The following is a 25764-nucleotide window of genomic DNA, read 5'->3' on the forward strand; positions in this document are numbered from 1 at the left end:
TCTGTATTTTTTATTTTTCTCTTTTAAGTGTAGGTAATTTTATGAAGTCGGTTAGATATTTTTTTTAAAAACGTTTGTTTATTTTTCCATTTTTAGTGTACATATAGGTTGGTAAGTAATAAAGTGTTTAGTTAAGTACCTATAACAATTAAATTGTCGCTAACGTAGCTTCATGGGCAGGCCTACTACAGGTGCAGCCTAGAGGTGGGTTGTTACAGCAATTTTCGGTATCTGTTCCAACCTGATAATGATACAGTATTGTACCATGTTACAAGTCTCTGATACTTCTGTATCAGACGGTCCCAGGAGGCAATAAAGCTCCGCGTACGCAGACCGTGCGACCGGAAGGAGAATCTGATACATTATTTATCACGCCTGGTAATGTTCTACCTCTGATACTCTCATGCCCGCCTGATACAACCAGTATCAATCAGTTCAACATTCACTGCAGTTCGTCCTGGCCGTGTATCACCATGTTGCGGGCTGTCATGCTTTGTAGTTAGTATCTTTATAGTGAAATAAGGAATGGATAAGTGCACGAAAAAGACTTCATATGTGTGGAATTTTGTCACGGAAAATAATGAATTTGCTAATTGTAATTTGTGTACACAAAAACTGAGTTATAAATCATCGACTAATCTGAAGAAACATTTGAAACGTAAACATTGATATAGTATGCTCACTAATGTACCTATCTGTTTTTTTATTTTTTATTTTTGATAAAATCGTGAATTTTTAATGTATAAAAACACTAGTTACTAATAGTTTTCGAAAAAAGAAAGTCCATATGTTGATTACATCTGTTATTAGTGTCAACTGAGAATTTATTTGCATTTTCATAGCTGTTAGGTGCACAAATATAAATATTATATCTTGTATTAATGTACTTTTTAATATTAAAATTTCATTAGTTTTATTATTGAACGAGACGGTGCACGCACTGCCTACTGAGCGTACTTTGAAGTAGGACAATAAACAAAACGACTTGTAACCAGGGCTGCCACTCTGATATTCATGAAAAACCTAGATAACCTACAAAAAAAAACCCAGACACATGGGTAAAAAACCCAGATGCGTCTAAAATGCTATCGTTGAAAATGTTTGCGTACTAATTCAAAAATATAAACATAACTGGTTTTAATATAAAACAATTAATTACCTTACAAAACTGAAAACGGTTAAATACAACCAATACAAGAAAATTACACTGCAGCAAAATGGCTGTATAAGTAATTCTTGGACCAGCACATATCATAAAAAAACCTACAAATATATACATGACAAAACAAACACCATCACTGCATTCTTTAAACCGGTAATTGTTTTTATAAAACTGCATCATGTACGTTAGCCTTTATTCAGAGTCTGATTCTACAAGATTGGTTTGAAGGTTAATTGTTCCATTGGTTTTGTGTTCTGCAAGCATCTTTGAAGAATGTGTCTAATTTAATATTCGACTTAGCTTCTTGAAAACTAGTTTTGTGTTTATATGTATTTTTGTGTGTGAAACACACAGACTTGTTTGCATTTATCAAACAGATATTGCAACAGATACAGTAGCTACTACCTTTATTATTGTTTTAGGTATAAAAATAATTAAAATTATAAAAAAAGAATTGTTGGAATTCATTATTTAAAAACCCAGAAACCCAAACACCATTGGAAAAACCCAGATCTGGGTGGAAAAACCCATGAGTGGCAGCCCTGCTTGTAACAATATCGCTTTGCGCCTCTCCTTCAAGGCTTCAACGCCTTCCCCTGCGCTTCCTCCCCTACATTCTTTCCCTTCTTTATCCCTTATTCGTCATTCCTGCTCCCTCCCCTTTCACAAGCTCCGCCCAAGTGACCGTCATCTGCGATCGGGTACTGCGCTCATTGGCCGTGGTGTTGTTCCAGGTGAATTCTGAACTGATACTAAAGTCTCTGATACTTTTCAAGTGTACTCGTTTGCCGTTCCTGATACAGGCGCGTATCAATGACAAAGTATCAGGTTTATACTTTTCGACCCACCTCTAGTGCAGCCCGCATGAAGGCAAATAGGAATAGAGAAAGTATTCAAGACAATAAGGAACGATGATCAAAGAATTCCAAGCGTAATGCCATATCGCATTCCCAAGAAACACCACTAACTCGTCAAGTGAGGTTATGTCAGATGAGAAATTACGTGCGTTCTAAGACTATCATAAGATTCGACAGAAGAATATCGACTAAATGGTATTCGTGACCGTTTGAGTATCGAGACTCCGGAGCATTGCACTCAGAGACTAATCTCAATGAGACAGCGTAATGTTCAGACAACAAGAGCTGAAAATGAGAAGGAAAGAATAAATCGGTTACTGAATATGCGTGAGACTTCCCGTATAAGTACACTGATAGGGGAAGACAATTTAAACAATGCTATCAACGAATTTGCTGATATTCCATGTGGTATATGTAAAAAATGTTGCATCCTAAGCAGAGATGCCACCTGGATACGTCATATCGACAAAATCTACTGCCCAGGGAATTGGTGGAAATGAATAAAATTGTGACATTTTCGCGATGTTCTACCATCTTTTGTGCAAGTGGCGTCTTTGACGGGTGTCGCGGCACGGCAAATTTCTGGTAGAACCCTACACTCAGTTTTTCCTCTTCCAATAGAAAAAGGCACTTCCATGACGTATCGTAAAATGAGTGGACAGCCTTTGGAACGGGAAAGATATAAGTGACGTTACATCAAATGGTTAGTTGCGGATGAAATATCTATGGTAGCCTACGAAAATTTGCGAATAATCCATTTACGTCTGCAGAAGATCAAAAACTTTAATTTATTTATTGGAGGTGTCCATATATTGTTATTTGGCGATATTATGCAGTTACCACCAGTTAAAATACATTGGTACTTCGAACAACTTTCGTGGTTAAATGCAGAAATTCATTTATGGCAACAGTTCTCCTTCTGCGAACTCACAATTAATATGCGTCAAATTAGATATGTGGAATTTGTCGATTTATTTAATAATTTGCGGTTTGGAAAGCTTACAATCTCACAAATGCAAATTTTGTGTGAAAGACGGTGAGTTGAACAGGTTGATGATTTCTCAGATGGCGCTGCAGTTAGAATTTTTCCAACAGTCAAATTGGTGGATGACTATAACTCTAAAATGACGCATCAACTACATCAGTGAAGTCGCGTTTATACTTTGCACGCTACCGATGAGTGAAGAGAGGCTGTAACCTAAGGAAAACGACCACCATCTAATGTGATTCCTGCTGATGTAAATAACTATGGTGGGTTGTTGAACGTGCTAAAAGTTGGCATAGGTTCGAGAGTAATGTTAAGACGTAACATATCAGTTACTGAAGGTCTTGTCAACGGTGCTATGGGAGTCATACGCAAGTTTAGGTGGCCTGCTCTTCGTCGTGATAAATTAGAAGCAGGTGAACTGCTTGATGCAGTTTGTATCAAATTTTATGATGAGATTATTGGCATTAAAGTGAAAGGCAGGGACGGCTTAATTGAAATAACACCTGTATCAGCAACATTCCAAACAACAAAAGGCTATGGGGATGTTTAAAGAAGAATGATGTCATTAATCCTAAGTTGGACTTACAGTGCATAAGCTTCAGGGTACCACTTTAAATAAAGCCGTCGTTGACTTAGGAAAAAACTTTTCCAAAGTGAAAACGTTAGAAGGTATTGCACTTTGTGATTAAGGACCAATTAAATTACTTAACCGATCACATGATGAAAAAATCATTACGAGAAATGGAAAGATTAAGACGATTAATAAGTAATTGTAATACTGTGAACTTAACAAAATAATACAAAAATACATAAAAGTATTACGTGCATTGTTGTCTTTCTGATTAAATCTGTATTTTGTTATTTTTGGCTTTTTAGTGGAGTGTCTGTGTTTTTTGATTGTGTTATACGTCCACATCTATCCAAGAACTGCTAGTAGTTTCTGTCGACATATTGCTGTATTTTCTCCTAACTTCTAACAGTTAAGGAGTGCTGTTGCTGCCATTGTCATCTTAGCAGCATGAACTTATGACTCTTAGGCTTGAAGACCGGAATCATTAATAGATTTCATTTGATTTGAGAGAGTTCAACAAACACACAGTGTACATTCCTATAAAATTTCAGGATTTCTCTCGATTTCCATGCGATCCCCTCATCAGATTATGACTTGGGGACGATGGGACCACCCCGAGAGTAGGCCTATACCTTTGTAAACAAAAAAAAATCGATCCATAATTGACGGATAAATCTGTGAACATATATAAAAAAATACATACAGACGAACATAGAACATCCTCCTTTTTGAAGTCGGTTAAAAATGGCTTACTCGCCACTTAATTGGGAGGTATTACATACCAATCCTTCTCCGCACGCCACAAAAAAAAACGGTGATTTGCCCCCGCCCCCCCCCTTCCCCCCCTCAACCCAAAAATATCCGAAGCTAGGTCCTCTCCTCCTCCAAGAAGATCGAAGCAGCGGGACAACACGGCCGCTCAGAAGTCAGCAGTCTCGCCACGAGCCAACACGAGCCCTCGGCCTCTCCTGGGGCACAAGGGAGCAGAAAACAAACACAAGCACTGTCAGCCTGATGACGGAAACAGGTGCCCGATCCCGAAACGTCGCAACAGTTTTGTCATAGGAAACCTACTTTGTTCGTCGGTGTTGTCCATAATACATGTTTATCTCCATCGTGTGTTCGTATTATTGTTGTATTTTCCAGTTTTAGCTAGTTTGTCTGCATTTACTGTTATTGTTTTAACTGTCTCGTCGCTGTTAGCCCACGGTGTTCATCCGTGCTGTTAATATTTTTTTTATGACTAAATTCCTTCCACGGAATTTCTGATATTATGTTTGAATGTGTTCTTCTGTGCTGTCTTCGTTGTGTTAATCATAATTCATGTTTAGGTTCATCTTTGGGTTTATCTGTGTTATGTCAATTAATTTAGGCTTGTTATCTGTAGGTTTATGCATTTTCCCCATGACAAACAGTGCAAAATTGCAATGTATTAAATAAAAGTTTCCCATTGCATGAATCATCTCAAGAACATCATTTTTAAATATCATTTTTAAAAGTTCATGTGCGTTTATGCCCATTAGGCTTAGATGCCCCTACCCCCTGCCGAATATAAGATCTACCCCTGCCTCTACCGCTCTTGGAAACAGCGAGGGTGTGGATTTTAGTTCGCGCGCGTGTAAGCTATACGCGTCATTATTGGCATGTTTGGTACCAGGAATGCGTCCATACAACATGGCTTGCAAGGTACAAGGATACGTGGTGCGGACTTACGAGTGCTTGGCTCTTGATCATTTCGGCGATGTACAGGTTGTTTGGAAACTTCCCCGCAATTTACTGGGAAATGTTTCCTCGTGGAAATTGAGGTAGACTTTATAATGGGCACTTACAGATTATCTCAGTACCTAGTAACATTATTCTACATTAAAAAATCTTTCATATGTATTGCATTTTATATCAAATGTCAAAAAATATATTAATGAAACTGAAATTCCGGGAATAGTGTTTTAATCTACGATTTTATTTACTCTATAAACAAACTATTAATAATACCATCTCACCTTCATAAAAATAATATAAGTTAGAATGATATAATCTTTTTAGTGCATACGGAATCTGTGCCTGTTTATGTTATGTATAACTGATGTCGTTGGTTGAGATTAATTACCTAATCAACAGGAACATCCATCTTGATGCAATTGCCTGGGACTCAAATCTTTGGGCATACAGCGCTTACATATATGTTTCAGTGGCAATGTCATGATGTCGGGAAGTATGTAATACTTCTTGCGCATAGAAGTAAACAGGGGATGACATCTACTGATTGTCGCCAGGAACAAAAAGGCACAGAAGTTTCGTTACTCGTGCAGATGTTTATTAATGCACACGCGGGAAGGCAGGGTTCGGTAGCTCTCCAACTCAACCTGCTGCTCGCTCCAACTCTGCAGGACACGCTGATTCAGGAAGCAGAGCAGTCAGCCGAGTATTGGTTACTGCGGGTGATTACATTTGAGTGCACAGAGTACTGCCTACTTCCAGGCGCTTATCATTGCCGCTGAAACTTCTGCATGCGTCGTACGCCGAAAAGTACGTCCTAGGTAGTTGAAACCATTTTTTTTCGATGTATTAGCTCATATGTTAATATATAGTCATAATATATCAAGACAATAACAGGGTTCTACCACCTACTATTTTAATGAAGGTAAGAAAACATAATTTTGAGTTTGTTAATAGGGTAAGAAAATATATCGACTAAAATGTAATTCCCATTATTGTTGTTTGTTTTCATATAGTTTGACTGCTACGAATAATACATCTGATTTAAAAGAGCTAATACAACGCATAGAAATTAATCTAGGCTGTAACGGGCCTATACTAAAAACTCATACCTCCATAAATATCTCGGGTGAGATCCTGAACAACCCGTGTGTGTGTGTTGATCAGTGTTTACGAAGCGAGTGTTCGGGACAGCCTGGCGCTAGGCGCAGGGCCGCTCTCTTTGAAGGGAGGGGGAGGGAGGGACCACGTGTCCCGGGCGCAGCTGCCTGCAGGTCGCGGGATCGATGCGGTGGCCGGGCCGCGCATGCTCAGATCAGGCCTGTACCAACCAGCCCCCGCCTAATGCCACCACGCCCCTGGCACCAGATCCCCACCCCCAGCACTAAACCCCTACCCCCACCACTAGACACCCACCCCCATAACAAGACCCCAATCCCACCACTAGACCTCTACCCCAACACATGACAGCAACCCTTTCACTAGGCTCTCGATACCCATGTCACCATCCCCATTACCACATCCAGATACTTATCATTCTATCCTGGTTACTATGCCCTGGTAGCAGGGCCCCCATCCATGTTACCAAGCCCCGATTCTCAAGGCCTACATTCCCATTACCAAGCCCCGATACCTATCTCCATTACCTTTACCACGCCTTCATACCAGTTCCTCCATCCCCTATACTACACTTGGATACCTATACCTTCTGCACCATTTACCAGAAACGATACCTAGGCCTCAATCACCATTACTAGGCCAGATACCCAGGTCACAATTCCCTTTACCACATCCCGATACTTATACCTTCTAAAACGATTACCAGGCCAGGTACCCAGGCCTCCATCCACATTATTAGATCCGATACTAAAGTCTCTATTTCATTTAACTCTTCCCGATAATAATGCTACGTAGTAAAAGTAGCAGTTCTCTATATCGTTTGATTTTAATCTCAGATAAAGAATATATTATAAAAGCCTAGGGATGGATATAATAGAAACAAACTAGTATATTGTAGAGTTTGCAACTGGCATCGTCAGTGATATCATTACAGAGATGTACGGTACAGTTCAAGATAATTGGGGAAGGTTCGGAACCCCTGTCACTCGGGTCGTGTGCAATGTCAGTGTTAATCTCCGCCGTCTCTGACGCAAGACGCTGGACCAACGCGCTGTCTACTCGTGATGCGTGTCCATGAATCTGCTAGCAGCGACATCTTCTTACTAACGCGAGTTGTACTTGTTCAGAATTAATTTTACAGCATATATTAGAATACGATTTTGGCTAAATTAAATTATTTCAATACGCTAAATAAATTAATAAAAGTGATGCTTCAAATATTGCTTAAACTCTGGTGTTGGTTTCTTTATTTATATAGCTTAACATCATTTTTAAGACATTTTAATATGATTCTCACTACACCTAGGTTATGTTTCAAGCTATTTTGATAACTGTTTTGCTAGTTTTTTACTGGTTGTTATTTTCTTACTTTAAATATACCTAATGTGTTCACAATTTAAAATTCTAAATTTTTATGTTAGAGACAATGTCTAATACTTTAATTTCAATTGTTGCTAAGGCTTACATCTAAAGCTGCAAAGTCTCAGGAAATAAATATTTACTAATTACCAATCCGATATGATATTTATATTTGGTAAGTAAGAATACATACCATTGAATAATTTAGATGCTTCTTTTGGGGAATTAAAATTCCTTGTAAAAGTTTACATAAACTGTTGAAAATGTGGTGTTTAACCAAAATATCTACTGATATACATCCATTCCTATTAAGCTATTGTCAACATATCAGAAGAAATTTTTGTTTTTAATAATGTATTCAAATAACAACCATCCCTCTCCATCTTTCCATATAACGGATGGCATAATACAAGACGGATTTGGAACAAAATAAACTTAGCCATAGAAATGTCCGAGGTAAGACCCAAAACCATTACACCGAAGTTACGCTTCAGTTGTAATGACAATGTAGTCTTTAAGGACGTCACTTATTACAACTGGAAGTGCAGTACCAAACGTAACAAACGATGCTAGGTTACCACGAGCAGAGATCTTACGGGCGTGGATATCGAGAAAATTATGAAATCTCAGAATTTCGAGGTATAGATGTTATATTTACCTTTGTAGTCGCACTCCAAATACAGAGTATCCATAAAAAATGTCCCAGTATCAATTGTATATTAAAACAATATAATTAAGACTACTTAAAACAATTTATACTTCAAATGGAAGGAAACCTAAACTAGTTTTTCTTAGAAACGTTCACCTTTAGTTATGCGGCACACTTCCAACCAAAAGTCCAATTCTTCCCATTCTTAAGTTATCACGCCAAAATTAATGGAAGCAATAGCTTCTTCAACTCTGTGTCTGAACTCTGGAAAATCATCTAGGTAGCGGCGGGACTTAGATACGATCTTTTAAAAAGACCCGAAAGAAAAAATCGCGTTGCGTTATGTCAGGTGAATGTGGAGGCCACGAAAAATATATCTGTCGTATCGACCATTCCAACTAATCCAACGGTCAGGGATTTCAACGTTCAACCACTTTCGTAAAAAGAGATTTAAATGAGGAGGGGCTCTATCATGTTGCCAAATAAAGTTGGCTGGTTCACCCTCTACTAATTGGGGAAAGAGCCATTATTTCACACTGCAAGCGAGAAAACTACAAAACAGTATTCGCGCATGCACTTATTTAAAACTGTTTGGGTAACACTTTAATTGTGACCTTAAATCAACACTCTACAACACTTACAGTTGATACTATCAAATTGTATAAATGGGACATTACACAATATACATAGGTATTAAACGAATTGGTATGAAAAAATTGTATTGTTAGCGTGAAATGGTGATAAGGATATTATGAAGATTGGTCAATGATGAATAACCGCAGAAGAGATTTCAATAAGTGTACCAACATCAACTAAGAACCAACAAAACAGTTGGAGTTTAGAGTTTCCCAGACCAAGAGGAACGAAGAGGAAGAATGGCGACTCCTTCTAGGAACAAACCAAGAAGTTTAAGGACAGCGCGAGTGCAGCTTATGTCATGGCGGACCAGCTAACATATCCACCGCTCACAGAGAACACCACGCAGCCGGTCTGTCTTCAGCTGCGCAGCGCGGACCAGAAGGGATGGCGTCAAACTGCAGGTTGCAGCTTGCAATACATGGCTGAAACATTCTGAAGAAGATGCGATACTAAATGGCGCGTTCTTGACGCTTCTATCTACTTCTGCCCAAATACACTGGCTCACTCGATGCCGCCAGAGATTTGTAGGGTCTATCATTGTTTACAAAACATACTCTTGCTGGCGAGGGTGTATCTGACAATTTATCTCAAAGACGGGCTGATAAATCAGTAGTTATTGCACGATTTACGTTGATCTGATACGGGAAACTAGGTCTCAAAGAGGTGGACGTTCTGACCATGTTCTTTGTCACTGACTGCTACGTCATTAAGATGCTCATTGTTAGCTATAGCTAAAACTTAGCAAAGTTTCTGAATGATAATTGTGCGTGAATGTTGTAGCTGCTTTTTTCTCTCAAAAAAACTAGCTACTCTAAGGTTTTATCTTTAAAAATTTATCTAATGATCATTCTGCCCACCAAAAATTTGTCGAAGATTGTGTTAATGATTTTGATTTCCATTTATGGACTTTTATTTGGGTTCTAATCTGGATTTAGAGGCAGGTCTAATTTGGTTATTTACTAAAAGTTTCCATAATTAACATAGTTTGTATATGTATTATTATGTTTGTAAATATGGTCTTCATGCCAAATGCTCATAAAGGAAACTAATATTTTACTTCACGCTTGCTATGCATCGCATAACTGCTGTTAGTAAAGATTGGACTTGATTATTCTGTACTGAATATTACAGACGAGTAAACATTGAAACGTTAATATAGTTGCTGCATATTATTAGCACAATTGTAAAATGAATCAGTTAGCGGTAAATTGCTGACTGTATTTTAACCATGTCCTTGGGAGTTATTTGTTTTTGCTTTAAATAACTATTTATAGTTGACTTGTGGTTCAAGATCTAGGTTTTGACAAAAATTGCAACTGTAAATATATTTTAGGACTGTTAAACTTTATGTAAAGTTGGTTACCTTAAATATCATGCAAACATTTCACAAGAGCCTTAATCATGCACTGAATTTAGAGTTAAAGGGTCAATTTATATGAAAAATGATCTATAAACACACTTTGTCATCTAGTAGATTACAGTAAGCTTTAACAGTGTAATTTATTTTCCTATCTGTAGATCTGAACCCAATGCAGACCGTGTTGTTGCGTGGAACTCGTCACATTACAGTTCTAATTAACATAAACCTGATTGAATGAGGCTGGTAGCGCTCTTCACAGGCACTCACTGCAAGCATAAACTCACTTAAAACCTTATTTACGTATATAGTACTTTATGTAGATGATACCAAGGGTTGCCAAACAGCATTTTAACTCTTGGAAAATACAAAACAATTTAATAGAAAGAATACCCATCATGTCACAACAATTTTTCAGAATACAGGATTTTAAAGACTGAACTACGAATCACGCTTATAAAAGTTTGATTAATTTGTGAACAGACATTTGAATTATCTTAATTTAACTATTATTATAAATATTAGCTAATACATTAAACGGCAATTAATTAACTGAGCTATACTTCCAAACCTATTTTTCCCATTTGTAATAATATTTGTTTGTTGTTATTATGATGGATATTTTCTGGTAGTATTGTAGATGTCTGTTTGAATCATGTGCACTTTTCAGCTCCAATGGATACAAGGTGGAATCTCATTTTGATAATTTCGTGCTCTGTATGCTTATATGTTTTCTGTGCTATGGGTGTGGGGTATTCAGTTTTGATAATTTCGAGCCCTCTGTGGTGTGGGATTTTCTGTGCTTGGAGACGTGGCGGATGTCGCTCGGGAGCATTGGTGATGTTTGCCCGCCGCCAGGTCCCGGAAGAGCAGCCTCGCACTCTGAGGTGGGAGTGGACCAGGTCTGCCCAGAGCTGCTCCCCGACCGGGAAATTATAGTGGCGGGAAGACTAGCCGGAACACCAGTTGGCCCAAGTGTTGCGGACCCGTGGACAAGTCCCTAAATAGACCAGCGTAGGCAATGACGTGCAGACACTACCGGGAGAGGAAGTTACTGAGGTTAAGATAGTACTTACAAATCCAGTGACCTCGCGTTTATTTTCCTCGTTCTCCTTTTGGACCGAACAGTCCGAACTGACAGTTTGGAATGAACTAAAACCTTCCTCACACACGATCAGTCTTGTGGTTGCTGCTGCTGTATCGTTTCATCGTAGAACATGGAAGAAGCTTTGGATGTTGCAATTGCAGTTGCACGTTTAGTTTGAAAAATATAAAAAAATAGCAAAGCAACCAAAGAGTTCAAACAAATGTTTCTGCCACGACACTTAGCTGATGTACTGATTGTTTGGACAGAGAGTTTAGACTGACAAGACGCTGTTCCCACACACGGCAGTTCGGACTGAGTGCTCTTGATATATCAGTCCGACTTGATGGGAAGCCACAGTTCGTCAGTCCATCAGTTCCGACTGAGCAGTCCACCATCCTTGCTCACGACTTTTCGGGTCCATCTGATAAGTCCAAACTGACAGTTCGGGCTGATCGCATATAATACATGCCCGCACGTCAGAGCAATGTGAGGCTGATAAGTTGAAGGAGGGGGCTTATGCGCCCCGCTCAAAAACACTCAGCAAGATATGATCGGAGCTCCATCCGAATTATAAAACTGAATGAAAGAATTAAAATAGCTCTGACGTCATAAGATCATTTAAAGCAAACAACTGTTGTGGATCTCCGTGAGACAGTCTTCCCTCGCCAGTGTATCGCACTGGACTTCAGCAGATATCACAGGAAAGCTCCTTCCTCTATCCTGGAGCAGAACTAATGTCAACAACACTGTTTCAAATTTGAATGCTGCCAGTCTGCATCTGCATATCTGGAAAATAAACATGTAAATAACACTTGAATTATCACGCCCTCAGTAACGCTGATTGCAGGTTTTTTTTTTTAAATATATATAACACAGCACAGACGGCATCTGGCTGTGACGTCACAAAGTGCACTCCTACAGCGGTGGACGTTACAGACAGGGTTGGTACTCGGGCTTTAATTAAGGGCCAAGCAGATACTACGTCAACTAGATCATATATTTAATATTTTAACTAATATTTCTCTTTTATTTTTTTCTGTATATGAATATAAACATTTCGAAACAGAAACCACTGGCATAATTGTAAATTCTTCCTAAATAAGTACACTGAACAAAAAAACAATAAAAACTAGGCACCAGATATCAATATAATTGAAAAATGAAGTCTTATTTATCAGGTAGAAAAATAAAAAAGTCACAAAACTAAATCATTAGTACTTTTGTTGACAACTAAATATTTTCCTTTTTTTCATACATGCATGGCCACACTATAAACAAAACCTACACAAGACTAACACAATAAAACTAGAGTTAACATCAGGCACGAATCTCTCATAGCGAGTATATTGCACAAAACTCACAAAAGCGAACACGAGGTGTTCATGCACGGTAATCCCTACATGCAAAGAGGGTATGCAATTATCAAAAACGAACACCAGCTGCCCATAGCACAGAAAATCTATTAGCATGCAGAGCAGGAAATTATCAAAATGAATTACCTCCTTGCATCCATTGGAGCAGATAAGTGCACATGAATAAAACAGACATCTTCATTACAACCAGAAAATATCGGTCATAATAGCAACACATAAATTATTGTTACAATTGGGAAACATAGGTTCGGAAGTATAGCTCAATTTATTAATTGCAATTTTATTTATTAGCTAATATTTACACTGTAAGTTAAATAACAGCAATGTCTGTTTACTCATTAATCACAATTTTGTAAGTCCTCTATATACTCAGCCCACTGAAGCTCGGCTCGACAGTGGCTCTCTTTGCTGTTAGTCTCTTACTTCGCACCTCTGTCAAAACACACATCTTCACACTACTCAATCGTCCGCGCCGCGACACAGTCCCTCGATACTCCGATATTTACAAATGAAGACCAAGTTCGTCGCCCACTATCGCTCGCCAAGGAGTCACTCAACCTCTTCACTTCACTTTGCAGCTTGCAAGTCGCGCTGAATATTCAACGGTATCGTTACCAGCCTCGCACACACACGCGCACACACTGATGTCACCACCAGCATATATCACTCCTGCTCCAGAGGTTGGCTTCATCTCATATGCTTGCCAAGTCCCGCCCTGGAAATGTCTCGTAGCCCTGAGAAGTGTCGCGTCATCAAGGTCAACTTAACACTAGAACAATGGTGTACTAGTTACGCCACTTTCGCGACGGTGCCCTCGGGACGCGCAGAATGTACCAGACGAGACAGCAAGGCGCCACCCCGGACTCCGCGCGACAGAGGTGTGGTTTTCAGAAAACAACCCACAAATTGAGCTAATGTACGAGTAGGAGAAGGGCAAAGGGAGGACTGGCACTACCAAGTCGCAGCAGGGTTCCCTTTGGATAAGGTGGCCAGCGCGCCGCTCCAATCATCTCTGGCCGCCTCGTAACAATACATAAATATTTCAGTCCCTCTCTCTCCCGATCGGGTCTCAATGTTCTGCCTCCCCTCACTAACTCTTTAACTCGAGTTATATGTGTGTATATATTTATTTATATAGCCTGACAAACACCTTACCTTCCCTCCTCGTGCCCTACAATATGTCCTAGGAAAATCAGAACGCGAGATCCAACTAAAACCTTCCAGAATATTCTTGATAAGTCGGTATTAATATGACTATACACGTGACAATCGATACCATGAGAATACTTCCGTTCAAAGTCATCTTCCCAAATTTTCACCTTCACATTGGCACATCTGTCCTAGTGAATATTTATTTAAAGTTCATACAGCACCCAACTTACGTTTACATAATAGGATACTGTTTTCTATATGACTCGGTCAGGTAAGAGTTAAATTTCTTTCAACATCTAAACGCAAAGCCAGAAACATTCTTACATGTAGTCTACAAACGGTTACTGCCGTTTATTTGTGAAAGACAATATCAAGTTACCATTATTACTCTAAACACATACATACTCCCAATGCATATTTTTAGAAAGCGTGATTTATAATATCCTCTGTTTGTATTTATATTAGTTCCAAATACAGTAAATAACAAGTATTAAAGTATTCGACATTAATATTTATCTCAATTGTAATAAAGTTCAAATATTTTCCATAATATTCAAATAAAATACTTTACTGTCGTGTAAATGTTTTAGAACTTGTTCTTCACAAATTCAAAAAAATAATTTCCTAAAATAAAAGCTAGAGAGACAGTTTTTATTTTTTGTTTCCAATACCAACGTCCAGAAGAATTGATGTATATTTTTCTGAATCGGGCATCAAAGCTATTGTCTTATGTGTTGCACACACGTGAAGTAATTCAGCTAGTGAACAAGGCTCCTGTGAAATGGATTCCGCACACGTCTTATCAAAACCTTATGCAGACTCAGAAGCAAAGACTCGCTGCTATGAGATAAAGTATTGATGGCATGTGCGCTCATGTGTTTACTTATAAAACTGTTCAAAAATTGTAAACTATAATTGGTAGTGTTTGTATATGTTCAAATGCAAAATTTTCTCCAAATGTTTAATTTCAATTCGCTTATTATCTTATAAGTTCTGTCCTGCCTGTTCTGGGCAAGCCAAAATAACACCTAAGCCTTTGAAACAAATTTGAGATGAACTGCATTTTGCCAGACAATGAGCAGTTGATCGAGCTACTGGTTGTTGCTGGGAGAAGTCAAGGTCAGCCACTCTCCGTTCAAATATGAGATCGTTTTGCGAGCAAGCGTCCTTCTGTCTGCTAGGACATCCATTTTGTTTATACCTGTTATTGAAGTGTTTTTATTTTCAAATAACATTCTACATAAATCTGGGTGATATTAAAGAAATGGTTCACTTTGAATGATACACATAGAGCTAGCAATCAAAACTGCTTTTTTGAACTACCGTGAAGCAAGTTTTTACACATTTTAAATTTCATTTGTTTGATAGTCGGTGAAAACGGTAGCAACCATAGTAAAATATTTATATACAGAATTAACGTAACTAAGTTCTTATACACATATCCCTCACTTAGCACGACTAATTCGTTCCTAAAAATTCTCGTGTTATTCGAAATCGCGTAGTTTCCATAAATAGCAAGGCTAATGTGTTCCCAAATTGTGTAGGAATATATACTTTACGTTAATGCGTTGAATAACATTCAACTATAGATATGTCACACCATTTATCTTTATATGTCTCCCATCGCACTTTGTATGACAAATACGACACCGCGTAGCGGGAGATACGTGGTGTTGTACTTTACCTTTATGTATGAATGAATGGACTATGTAATAAAGTCTTTACATTAAATTTTTACTCATTTTTCGACGTCCGAATGTGTTGAAATTTTGCTTACATATAAAGAACCTCTGACAATACAATATTTTGATAAGACCTTTTTGTTAAGGGTAAAAAAACCTAATTTCGAGCTATGGGTAATAAACATGCTTTCTGTGTATTCATTAGGTTGGGGTATGGTGGGAATTTTCCCTAGGGTCGACTGTGCCCCTAAGGAGGGAGGGGGGATGTTAAAAAAACCAAAATACTTAAAATTATAAAAATCAATGCTTTTTTCACTTTGGAGTATTTCTGATCCAAACAGGGTGGAAAAAGTTCATGAAGAAGGGGGAGAGGGTAAAACCCTTAAATTTCGTAAATTTTAAAAATATATTCTTTTAGATTTAGAGTGTTCTGAGGTCGGGTTATGGTGGAAAATGTATCCGGGTTTCAAATTTATTCCCCTCGGAAAATGCGCCTGGGATTCTAAATGGCAATTAGGGTACTATATCTGAAATTATCTGGCCACTCTTCCGGCGTGATCAGGTTTATGTATGATACGGACATTCCATCAGTCCGTGTTGATTTCTGCACAGATGGTGTACATATTATTAAACCAATAGCCATTCAATTTCCAACGAAATACTGCTGAAAGGCGAATTTTGCCATTAATACTGAGTTGTACATCTACTATGCATAAAATACACGGCTGCACTGTAGATGATGCAGTTGTTTATTTGGGATCGCGTCTCTTTGCTGCCGGACAGGCTTATGTAGCTCTTAGTCGCGTAAAGTCACTGGATGGTCTCCAAGTACAAGAACTCGATTGCTCTAAGATAACAAGAAAAGTTCAATGTAATTTTGACGCATTATTTGAAATTACTAGTCCAATTTTAAGTTCATTATAACTAATAAATATTTTAATAACTCATATTTTGCATAATTGTTTCTATTACTCATATTCATTATTGTTATTTTATTTTGAGACTAAAAGAATAAAATAAATTTTTAGTTTAAAAACCATAAAAAAATGCTTTTATCGTTAAATGAAATAAAAATAAAAATAAAAATTTAAGTTTGTTGTCCAACTGCCAAATAATACACCACAACTCTGTATAACTAAAAGCGTGGGGTGCTCTCTTATTTCATTTTCGTAATGACTATATCCTAAAATTAGTGATTATAAATTTAAGACAAATGATATCAAGCACCGCCTGGGCTTAGATACGAGGAGGGCCCGGGACACTCTGGAATTAAAAAGTTCCTCACAAAGGGGGGCCTGCCTGCACTTGCATAAGCGTGACTGTGAAACGTGTTTGATGTCAAACTATGTCTTATAGCAAACTTTCTCTATATTTAAAGTTTTCTTCTTATTGCATGTATGTAGGCCAAAATATGGCCAGTGTACAACATACAAGCACCGCACACAGAGATGACGTGTCGGTTAACTCCACGACAGCACCCCCCACCCCCCAAGCCCCATCTCATAAATTTCTGCGAGCCCCACTTGCGAATCTTACAGATTTGCGCCCCTGAAGCACCCCATTACTAATTTTAAGTTCATTATGGTTATTAAGTTAATGTACTCATTTTAGTAATGACTATATCCTAAAATTTTCGAAATTACTATAACCTAAAAAAAATTCGATTTTACTATATCCTAAAATTAGCGATAAAAACTTTTTAAGTTATTGTTATTACTAATAGAAAATTTCAGACAAATTGTATTAAGCACCCCGCATTTTGATTTATACAGTGTTGTAGTGAATTATTTGGCTGTTGGACAAAAAACTTAAATTGAAATTAATTTCTTGTTAATTTTTAGTTAATTCAATGTTAAAAGCGAAGTTGATTAGTTTTTTTAACTATGAATTTATATATTATCCACTCTATTACTCTCGAATAGCGCTTGCTTTCCTCCAATATAAAAATTAAACCAAATTGAAAACTGAATTGTTTTTAAGATAAAAATTATTTTATTTTAAACTATACCTGATTTTCTTAAAAATATAAATTCAACTGAAAAATATATTTTTATGAAATGGTGAATTTAAGGTTTATAATGAATATCAGCAGTTTATAAAGGAATAAAATTAATGTCGAATTGGTTATTAAGCGTTTTAGTTTGGTGGCTGAATTAGCATGTATATTTTCAGCAAATGTAAAACATCTATTTTCTAAATCTACCATTCGTTAAAGACCTTATGAAATTTTTAATAGAAACAGTAGTTTTCGTGCTATTTGTGTTACGCATCTGTAAATATATTGTAATTAAAAATGTTATGCTTTCCCAGAATTTCACGCTCATATTCACTGAGAAATTAAAGCTTTATCCAAACAATTTTTTCAGAGATATCTTATTTTACCTGAACAGAAAATAAAACTCTTTCCGATATGCTTTTCATTTAGGAATTCAAGCCAATATCTTGAAACTTAAAACTTTTTATCTTACTTCTGAGTGAGGTTCAGATGAGTGTTGTTCAGTACCTTCCAAGGAAAGCACTGCCACAAGAATACGTTAATCATTCGTTGCACATGACTTTTAACAACTGAAGACTGCCACGTCAAAACGTTGTAAGTGACAAACCGGGCGAAATGTGTATTCCTGTAAAAATAGGTTGTTAGTGCCATGCTTTTTTATGTGTTAAAAATTGGTGACGATTGTGGCGCTCCAAGTGGCAAAATATGTTATGTGAATCTCAAAACGTTGTAAGTGCCATAGTGAGAGTGCATTCTCTATGCTGTTGCTAGTGTTGTGTGTGTTGCCTCCTTTATTTATGGGGTGTTGTTTTCATTGGTTGTTTATAAAAGTGTTGTTATTTATTTTGTTTAAACAGTTGTGTGAAGTAATGGTTTGTACCTTATAATGATGAATAGTGATAGTGAAAATTGTAACAAACGAAAAAGTGATAAATGGAAGAAAAACATACGTAAGAAGAAGCGAAATTCTGGCGAAGCGTACGTTTCTGCAGGAAAAGGCTCAGCTAATGTACCACGCCGGGAAATGTCTGTAGAGGTGTGTATTATATTTAATAAGCAAAAATACAGAATAAAACAGTCATAGAAGCGATATGGCATGGGCTTTATCATACTCTTTTTTTTTGCTTTGAAATGGCATCAGAGCTTGTTTACTCCGCCTTGATGTTTGGTTATAGTGAAACTTTATTAAACAAATGTTATTAAAATATCTGTCACTGTAGTATTCCTGAATAGTGTTACAGTAACTTACTAGACTTAATTATAACCAATATTTTATTTTGTTCTCAGGTGAACTGTAAGTGCAAGCTTTCATGTAGGACATTGCGCCCAGATTACCGTAGTGAGCTGTTCAGGCAGTTTCAACTGCTTGCTGATTATGAGAAACAGCAGGACTTCTTGGCACGGTTTGTTCACCCTCAGGTGATACAGAGGAGGAGACATGGCACTTATGACCATCCGAGTGAAAGTAGGAGACAGCATACATTTACTTACTTCTTGCCACTGCCAGGTGGTTCGGAAGTGAGAGTGTGCCAGAAAGTGTTTTGTAACACTTTTGGAGTCACACCTCGTCGAATCCAGTTGTTCGGAGGGAAAATACTAGCAGGAGCCACACACTTTAAGGATAAGAGAAGGGGGCACGTACTGCCAAGAAGAACGAGGAATGGAAGGCGAAAATTGTTGAACATATTGGGTCATTTCCAACCATGGAGAGCCATTATTCAAGGAAAAATTCTGATAAACTATTTCTGAGTCCCGACTTAAATGTCAGCCGCATGTATCGTGCTTTTGTTGAAAAGTATTGCTCAAATTATGCAGTGTGTCCTGTTTCGCGGCAATGGTATCATCAAATTTTTCAAACCAACTTTAACTTACGCTTCCGTGCTTTGCGAGTGGATACATGTTCTACTTGCGATAAACTAGCAGTACAGATAAAAAATGGCGGGGATAGGGAAGCTTCCGTAATGCAAGAGCTGCATCACCGTAAGGCAGAGAGTGCTGCAAATGGAATGAAAAGTGATTGTGAAAATGCCAAACAATCAGATGCATATGTTGTTTCTTTTGATATGCAGCTGCAGATGTATCTGCCTCAGTTAACACACACTGAAATGTATTATTCCAGGCAGATAGCATGTCAAAACCTTGGTATACATGACTCGGACAAAAGACGAGGACACATGTGTGTGTGGACTGAAGATGTCGGGGGCAGAGGATCATTGGAGATTGCCCATTGTCTTTTCACATACTTAACAACAGAAGTATCGACACAAAATAAGAAGTTAATTTTGTGGTCCGATAATTGCGCAGGTCAAAGTAAGAACCAGATTCTTCTTGCTATGTACCTGACGCTGCTGTCAAAAGGAATTTTTGCAGAGATAATCTACAAATTCCCAGTCAAAGGCCATACTTTTTTGGACTGCGATAGGGATTTTGCAGTCATAGAGCGACGCAAGAAACGATGCACAGCACTCACCTTGAAGGACATAATCAGTATCATTACTGAATCAGCTATCGAAAATCCATTCATGGTGACAGTTATGACAGAGTTAATTGATTTCAAGGCATTAGCTAAGGAGAAACTTTCCACTGGTAAACTGAAAATATCGTCTGCTTCTCAAATAAAAGTATCTTCTGAAAGATTCGGTGATGTTCTCAAAGCAACAAGTCACAGTGATATTGCTGTGTGGTCGGATCCTGACAATGTCCTGAAGCCTGGTGTTACATCAACAGATTTTCTAAACTTCCCATTGGTTGCATCCAGGACTAGATTTGGGCTGCCTGACAACAAGAAAAAAGACATCAGGAACATGCTGGACTATGTTGCTGGCAATGCAAAGCAGTTCTTATTAGATGTCCTTAATGAATGCCCTGAAGTTGTGTCCGAAAACCAGTGATAGTGTGCAAGAAAACTGTGAACTGAAAAAGTTTAGGACCATTTTCATTATTGTTTTTTTCCTAAGTTGTCTCATTACTAAAACATACTATAAAAGTATGTTGCTGAATCATCTTAATATTTTGTAGACTAGTGCTTCCCATCGATTTATGTATTTTGCATTGTGTATTAATCTTTTTTTTCTTTTCCCTGATCATAGAATATTTTGCATATGTGGCACTTACAACATCTTGCTTGGCACAAGAAACAATACATCAGTATTATACTTGCCTATGGTAATGGCCATGAAATACAGAATACTCTTTATAAATGCCCTGAATTTATGCCAGAAACCCAGTGACTGTGTGCGATTGAACAGTGGACATACAACGTTTTGTAACATTTTTCATATTTACATTTTATTATTACACATAAGTTTGTCAGATAGTGTAAGTATACTACCAGGTATTATTGATGCATCATATAAACATGTATATGAGTGTATCCCATTGTGTTATTTATATTTAAATATATATTAATCACATTTTTCCTTCTCCTGAACATTTTAATCAATGACACTTACAACGTTTTGGCATGGCAGTCTTCAACTGTGAATTTCAGCTTTTAGTTATTTCAGTTAGTGAGGAGGCAGGCGAGTCCGTGACACGGACAGTAGTGAGTTTGCTATGTACAGTGAAATGATTGTTTTAGGTTCTACAGCTAGTAGGCTTCGAAGTCACTATAGGCTACGAGCGCTGAACCGATGGTGACAAGGCAGTGAGGGAGTGTCACGTTTCCCACTTGTGGAAAATTCGTGGTCTATTATCAGTATGTTAAGATTTTATATTTAAAAATAGGAGGTAAGATTAAATATGTTGTATGTAGAGTCTTACACCACTGATATCAGTGTTGTGAAAGAATAAACCAATTTCTTACTTGCATAATCTATAGAAAAAAAATCACAGAAACAGACCAAACGGAATATTCTTTATATTTTATACAGTTAAAGCCTAACAAGGTAATGTTACTCAATCTTATAGAAACTACGCACGTGCTATACTGTCCTTCACGAAATATTCTTGAGATACGGTATTGCCAAAATTTTAATGTCTCCTTTATCAAGTACTGCTTTGTAACTACAGGCACCCAACCCGAGTGCTCTGAAGCTTATTCTTTGTGCGTTATATATATTATTATTTTTCGTCTATTTTGTAATGTTTTATTTGTTATGATGTGTATCGTTTTATTGAGCAAAGTGAAATCTATATTTTATTTTCAGTGCGCGTCCATTTTTCTATGATTTTTTTTATCGTAGACCTACGCGGCAAATAACATTAAAATAAAATAATTATTTTGTATTCATCAAGAAACACAGAGTAGTTTTATTTTATTTTGTAAAAAGACTCATCTGATCAAATTGTGCACTTAGCAAATGTTATTTAGTACCTAGCCCACACGACACTGAAAGAGGGTAAATATGCAATGGCTTCTTGATCACTGTAGCAGCCGAGGCATCGCACTTGTTAGAAGAGGGTCGTTGGTTCGGTAGCCACCAAGCATGATTCGAATTATGAGCCCGGAGTCGGTTTCAAACGGGGTTCGCGACCCACCATGATCACGGATAAACCGCCTTGCGTAGCTACCTGAGCAACGTGAAACATCACTATATTACATAGCTTGTTTATTAGGTACGTATTTTGATCAGGGATTAGGAAAGAATCCAGATGGAGCATTAGCCGTCAGACGTGAAGCTGTTTTTTTTCTCACATTTTTTTCGGATTTTCACATACCAATATGGCGGACGTTTGTTTATGTTTATATCAGCTGTTCTAGCTTGCTTTGATTAACGATTGTAGTTAAGCTATTCTGAAAAACCTTAGTATAATATATGTTCATATATATAAATTCCGAAATTAACCTTCATAAAATTGATATGTTAAAATGATAAAATTATCAATTTAACATAAATCTTCAGAGTTTTAAAATCAAACACAAGTATAGCTGATACATTTGTAAACAAACGGCTGCCATATTGGTATGTGTAGTACAGTGATTTCCCCCTCTCCTTTAAGCTAACACCCCCGCTCCCCTCCTTTCCAGAAACGGGCATTATGCTCCATCTGGACCCTTCCACGATATCTGATTGTGATGGGTTTTAGTACTTAGCGGCCGGCGGTGACACAGATCGCCCGCTTCCACCTCTCTCACTAGCAGCAGTGGCGCCGCTGTACCGCGCCTCTTCGTGGTCGGCGAGAAGGTTCACAGTGCACAGACACGTCATCAGTGTTCATGTGTGATCATTTACACCGCACAGTTATGTCGTTTAATTTCACCCAATTTGGAATGTATACACACTTCAATAACGGTATAATACCTTTTAAACGTGAATTATTAGAGAGGGGGAAAAAATTAAAAAAAAAAATTAATTGTTAAGAGGGACGTGTCCCCCATATATCTCCCCCTCCCACCGGTTGCGACGCCGTTAATGCACACAATATCAATATATGGTAGGGTTTTATCACTTTATGCATTTTAGGATTTACTTTTTTGTATAACATGTGAAACCAATAAGCAGTTTTGAAGAACAGATTTCAGTGCACATGATACGTCCTCAAAGCACAAACGTGAGAGAACACAAATTCGTAACAACCATTATCTCGAAACCAAGCCAAACTCACCAGCAGCAAAAGTGTCAGATGCTCTCAATTCAGCTGTTCATGTCTTGGCTAACTGCTTCCAACATTATTTTAACTAATTTTTTCTCTAAAATAAGCTCAGTATGTTCGCTACCTGCAGCAGCGCAGTGCTATCGCTTCACCAGACAGCACAAAGATTCATGTGGTGCGTGTATGTTGTATAATCCTGAAAGTAATACATAGTTATGAAGTCATAATGAATCTGCATTGTTTACACTTTGAGAATATTGCCTTTCTCTTTGCTATCTTCGCTCGTTGATTTTTTTTTTCCGAAGTCGAGGTGTTTTGTTTTTAACTTTATTGTTTAAACGTGCCTGCTGTGCAAGAACGCCGACGCAGCTCTCGGACCTGTGATTGGTCTGCTCGAAGCACTGCGCTGACTGAGGGTACTAGAGGCTGTAATGCTCACGCCAGGATGACCACACTCTCATTGTGCCCCAGTCAGGCCTCTGGCTCAGGGTACTAGAGGGTGTAGTGCTCTGGGGGCCTTGCTCACGCCAGGGTGACCACACTCTCACTGTGCCTCAGTCAGGCCTCTGCCTGAGGGTACTAGAGGCTGTAATGCTCACGCCAGGGTGACCACACTCTCACTGTGCCTCAGTCAGGCCTCTGCCTGAGGGTACTAGAGGCTGTAATGCTCACGCCAGGGTGACCACACTCTCATCGTGCCCCAGTCAGGCCTCTGGCTCAGGGTACTAGAGGGTGTAGTATTCTGGGGGCCTCGCTCACGCCAGGGTGACCACACTCTCACCGTACCTCTCAGGCCTTTGACTGAGCCACCTTCACGCGCCCTTGAACATCGTCCTTGCAATACTGAGTCCTCGCTCATTGCACGCTAACACGGCTTGCTGACGACACAGAGCTCGCTGGTTCGTCATTTCAGACACGCCAAGTGATTCGTAACCCACTGAAATCTTGGAGGTCCAATTGCCTTAAGCCTCTGTGATCCCAGTGCAACGTGAAACTTTTCAATTCATGATTACAAGAGACTATTTAATAAATTCGATGGTAAATTCAATGTTTCTCAATTTTTTTTTCAATAAATCTTAAAATCACATTAACTAACGAAAGTTTTTCTAGAAGATAAAAATCTCTGGGTAGATAAAACTTTCATTATCCACTGGCAGGTATCTAAATATTTCAGTTGGGTCATGTTAGACGAAGGAAAAAATACTTCCATTTGTATATATACTTTCCAAATAAATGTTTTTACTCACATATAAGGTCAATAAATATCCTGAATTTAAATTATCCGTATTAGCTTAAGTCCACAAGCAAGATGAAGCTAGAGTCAAAACACTTGTAATTTTTCATGCATATGTTTTCCTGTGTGACAACATTGCTTAACGCCATTGCAAACATAAGGCATGCCACACTTGTTCGGCAGCGCTCATCTCTCAGAAACATAGATGAAACTTCAGCAGCTGTCTAGGTAACTATAGCAGTTGCACTGAGTCCTGAAGGGAACCTACTAATATAATATGCTTACTTGCATCAGCTTGACTCTGGGAACGCCTGCAGCCCAACTACATATAGTGAATTACACCTTAAAATTTTATTATTCCCATTTGGATACAAAATTGTCTCTTATTTGCAAATATTATTCCTCATTATTCATTGTTAGTCATTACATTTCCTTGCACTAATTTAAATATTTATGTGGTATACAAACCTTCAAAATATGACAGTCGCACACAATGTTTATAAGCGCATTAATGAAAATGCGACGAACTAATTCCAGGGCGTTAAAAGGGCTATTTAAGGACAAAATGATAATATGACATTTAGTTTACGACAATGTCATAATTATTATTGGAGTAACTCACGTGATTTAAAGACAGTTCATTAATTTTTTACGTCTTGAGTTAAAGAAAGGTAATATGTTTTTGTTTAATATCTAACAAGTGATTGTAAAAAATCTGGAATTTAAGTCTTTCAGCCTTACCAAAGTAATTCAGTAAGAAAATTTTCTCCTCGGAAGTGTTTGAAACAATTGACTGTAAAAATTTCATGGATATCGTTCAACTCGTAGGTGATGCTACATGCAATTTATCGAAGGTTCGATACTTCCAACGATGTTTAGTGAAAAGTTGTTTGTGTTCGAACGTGATATTTAAAGTGATTGGCCTGCCAGAGAAGTCCATGTGTTCGGTAGCCACCTTGCGAGCAACTGCTTGAGCCACGATGCAGGAGCTCCGTAAGGGCCATGGCGCTGGGACATGCGTGTGGCGCCACGCGACGTAAACACCTGCATGTGCCTCCAGCCCGGCCCTTATTTGCAATCCCTGGATTCCGGGATTGCGCACAGGCGATTGCGATGGCAAATAAAAACATACAAAAATTATGTAAATAACTGTTGTTTTTTTTCCTTCATTGTAATTTTAATAACAAAGTAATTAAATGTCCTTACATAATAGTCACTTATTAGTAATCAGTCTTAAATTCACACAATCAGAATAGTATTTCAACAAAAATCAATGATATATCCTTAA

At 38.0% G+C, this 25764-nt stretch overlaps 1 protein-coding gene across 6 annotated transcripts in view; it reads left to right on the top strand.

Moving 5' to 3' along the window:
- The window catches only part of LOC134538825 (gamma-aminobutyric acid receptor subunit beta), a 299365-nt gene that overhangs the window by 162126 nt on the left and 111475 nt on the right, over positions 1 to 25764 (top strand). The gene's annotated exons all lie outside the window — the stretch shown is intronic.

This window comes from Bacillus rossius, chromosome 1 (assembly GCF_032445375.1).
Source record: "Bacillus rossius redtenbacheri isolate Brsri chromosome 1, Brsri_v3, whole genome shotgun sequence".
Classification (NCBI taxonomy): Eukaryota; Metazoa; Arthropoda; class Insecta; order Phasmatodea; family Bacillidae; genus Bacillus; species Bacillus rossius.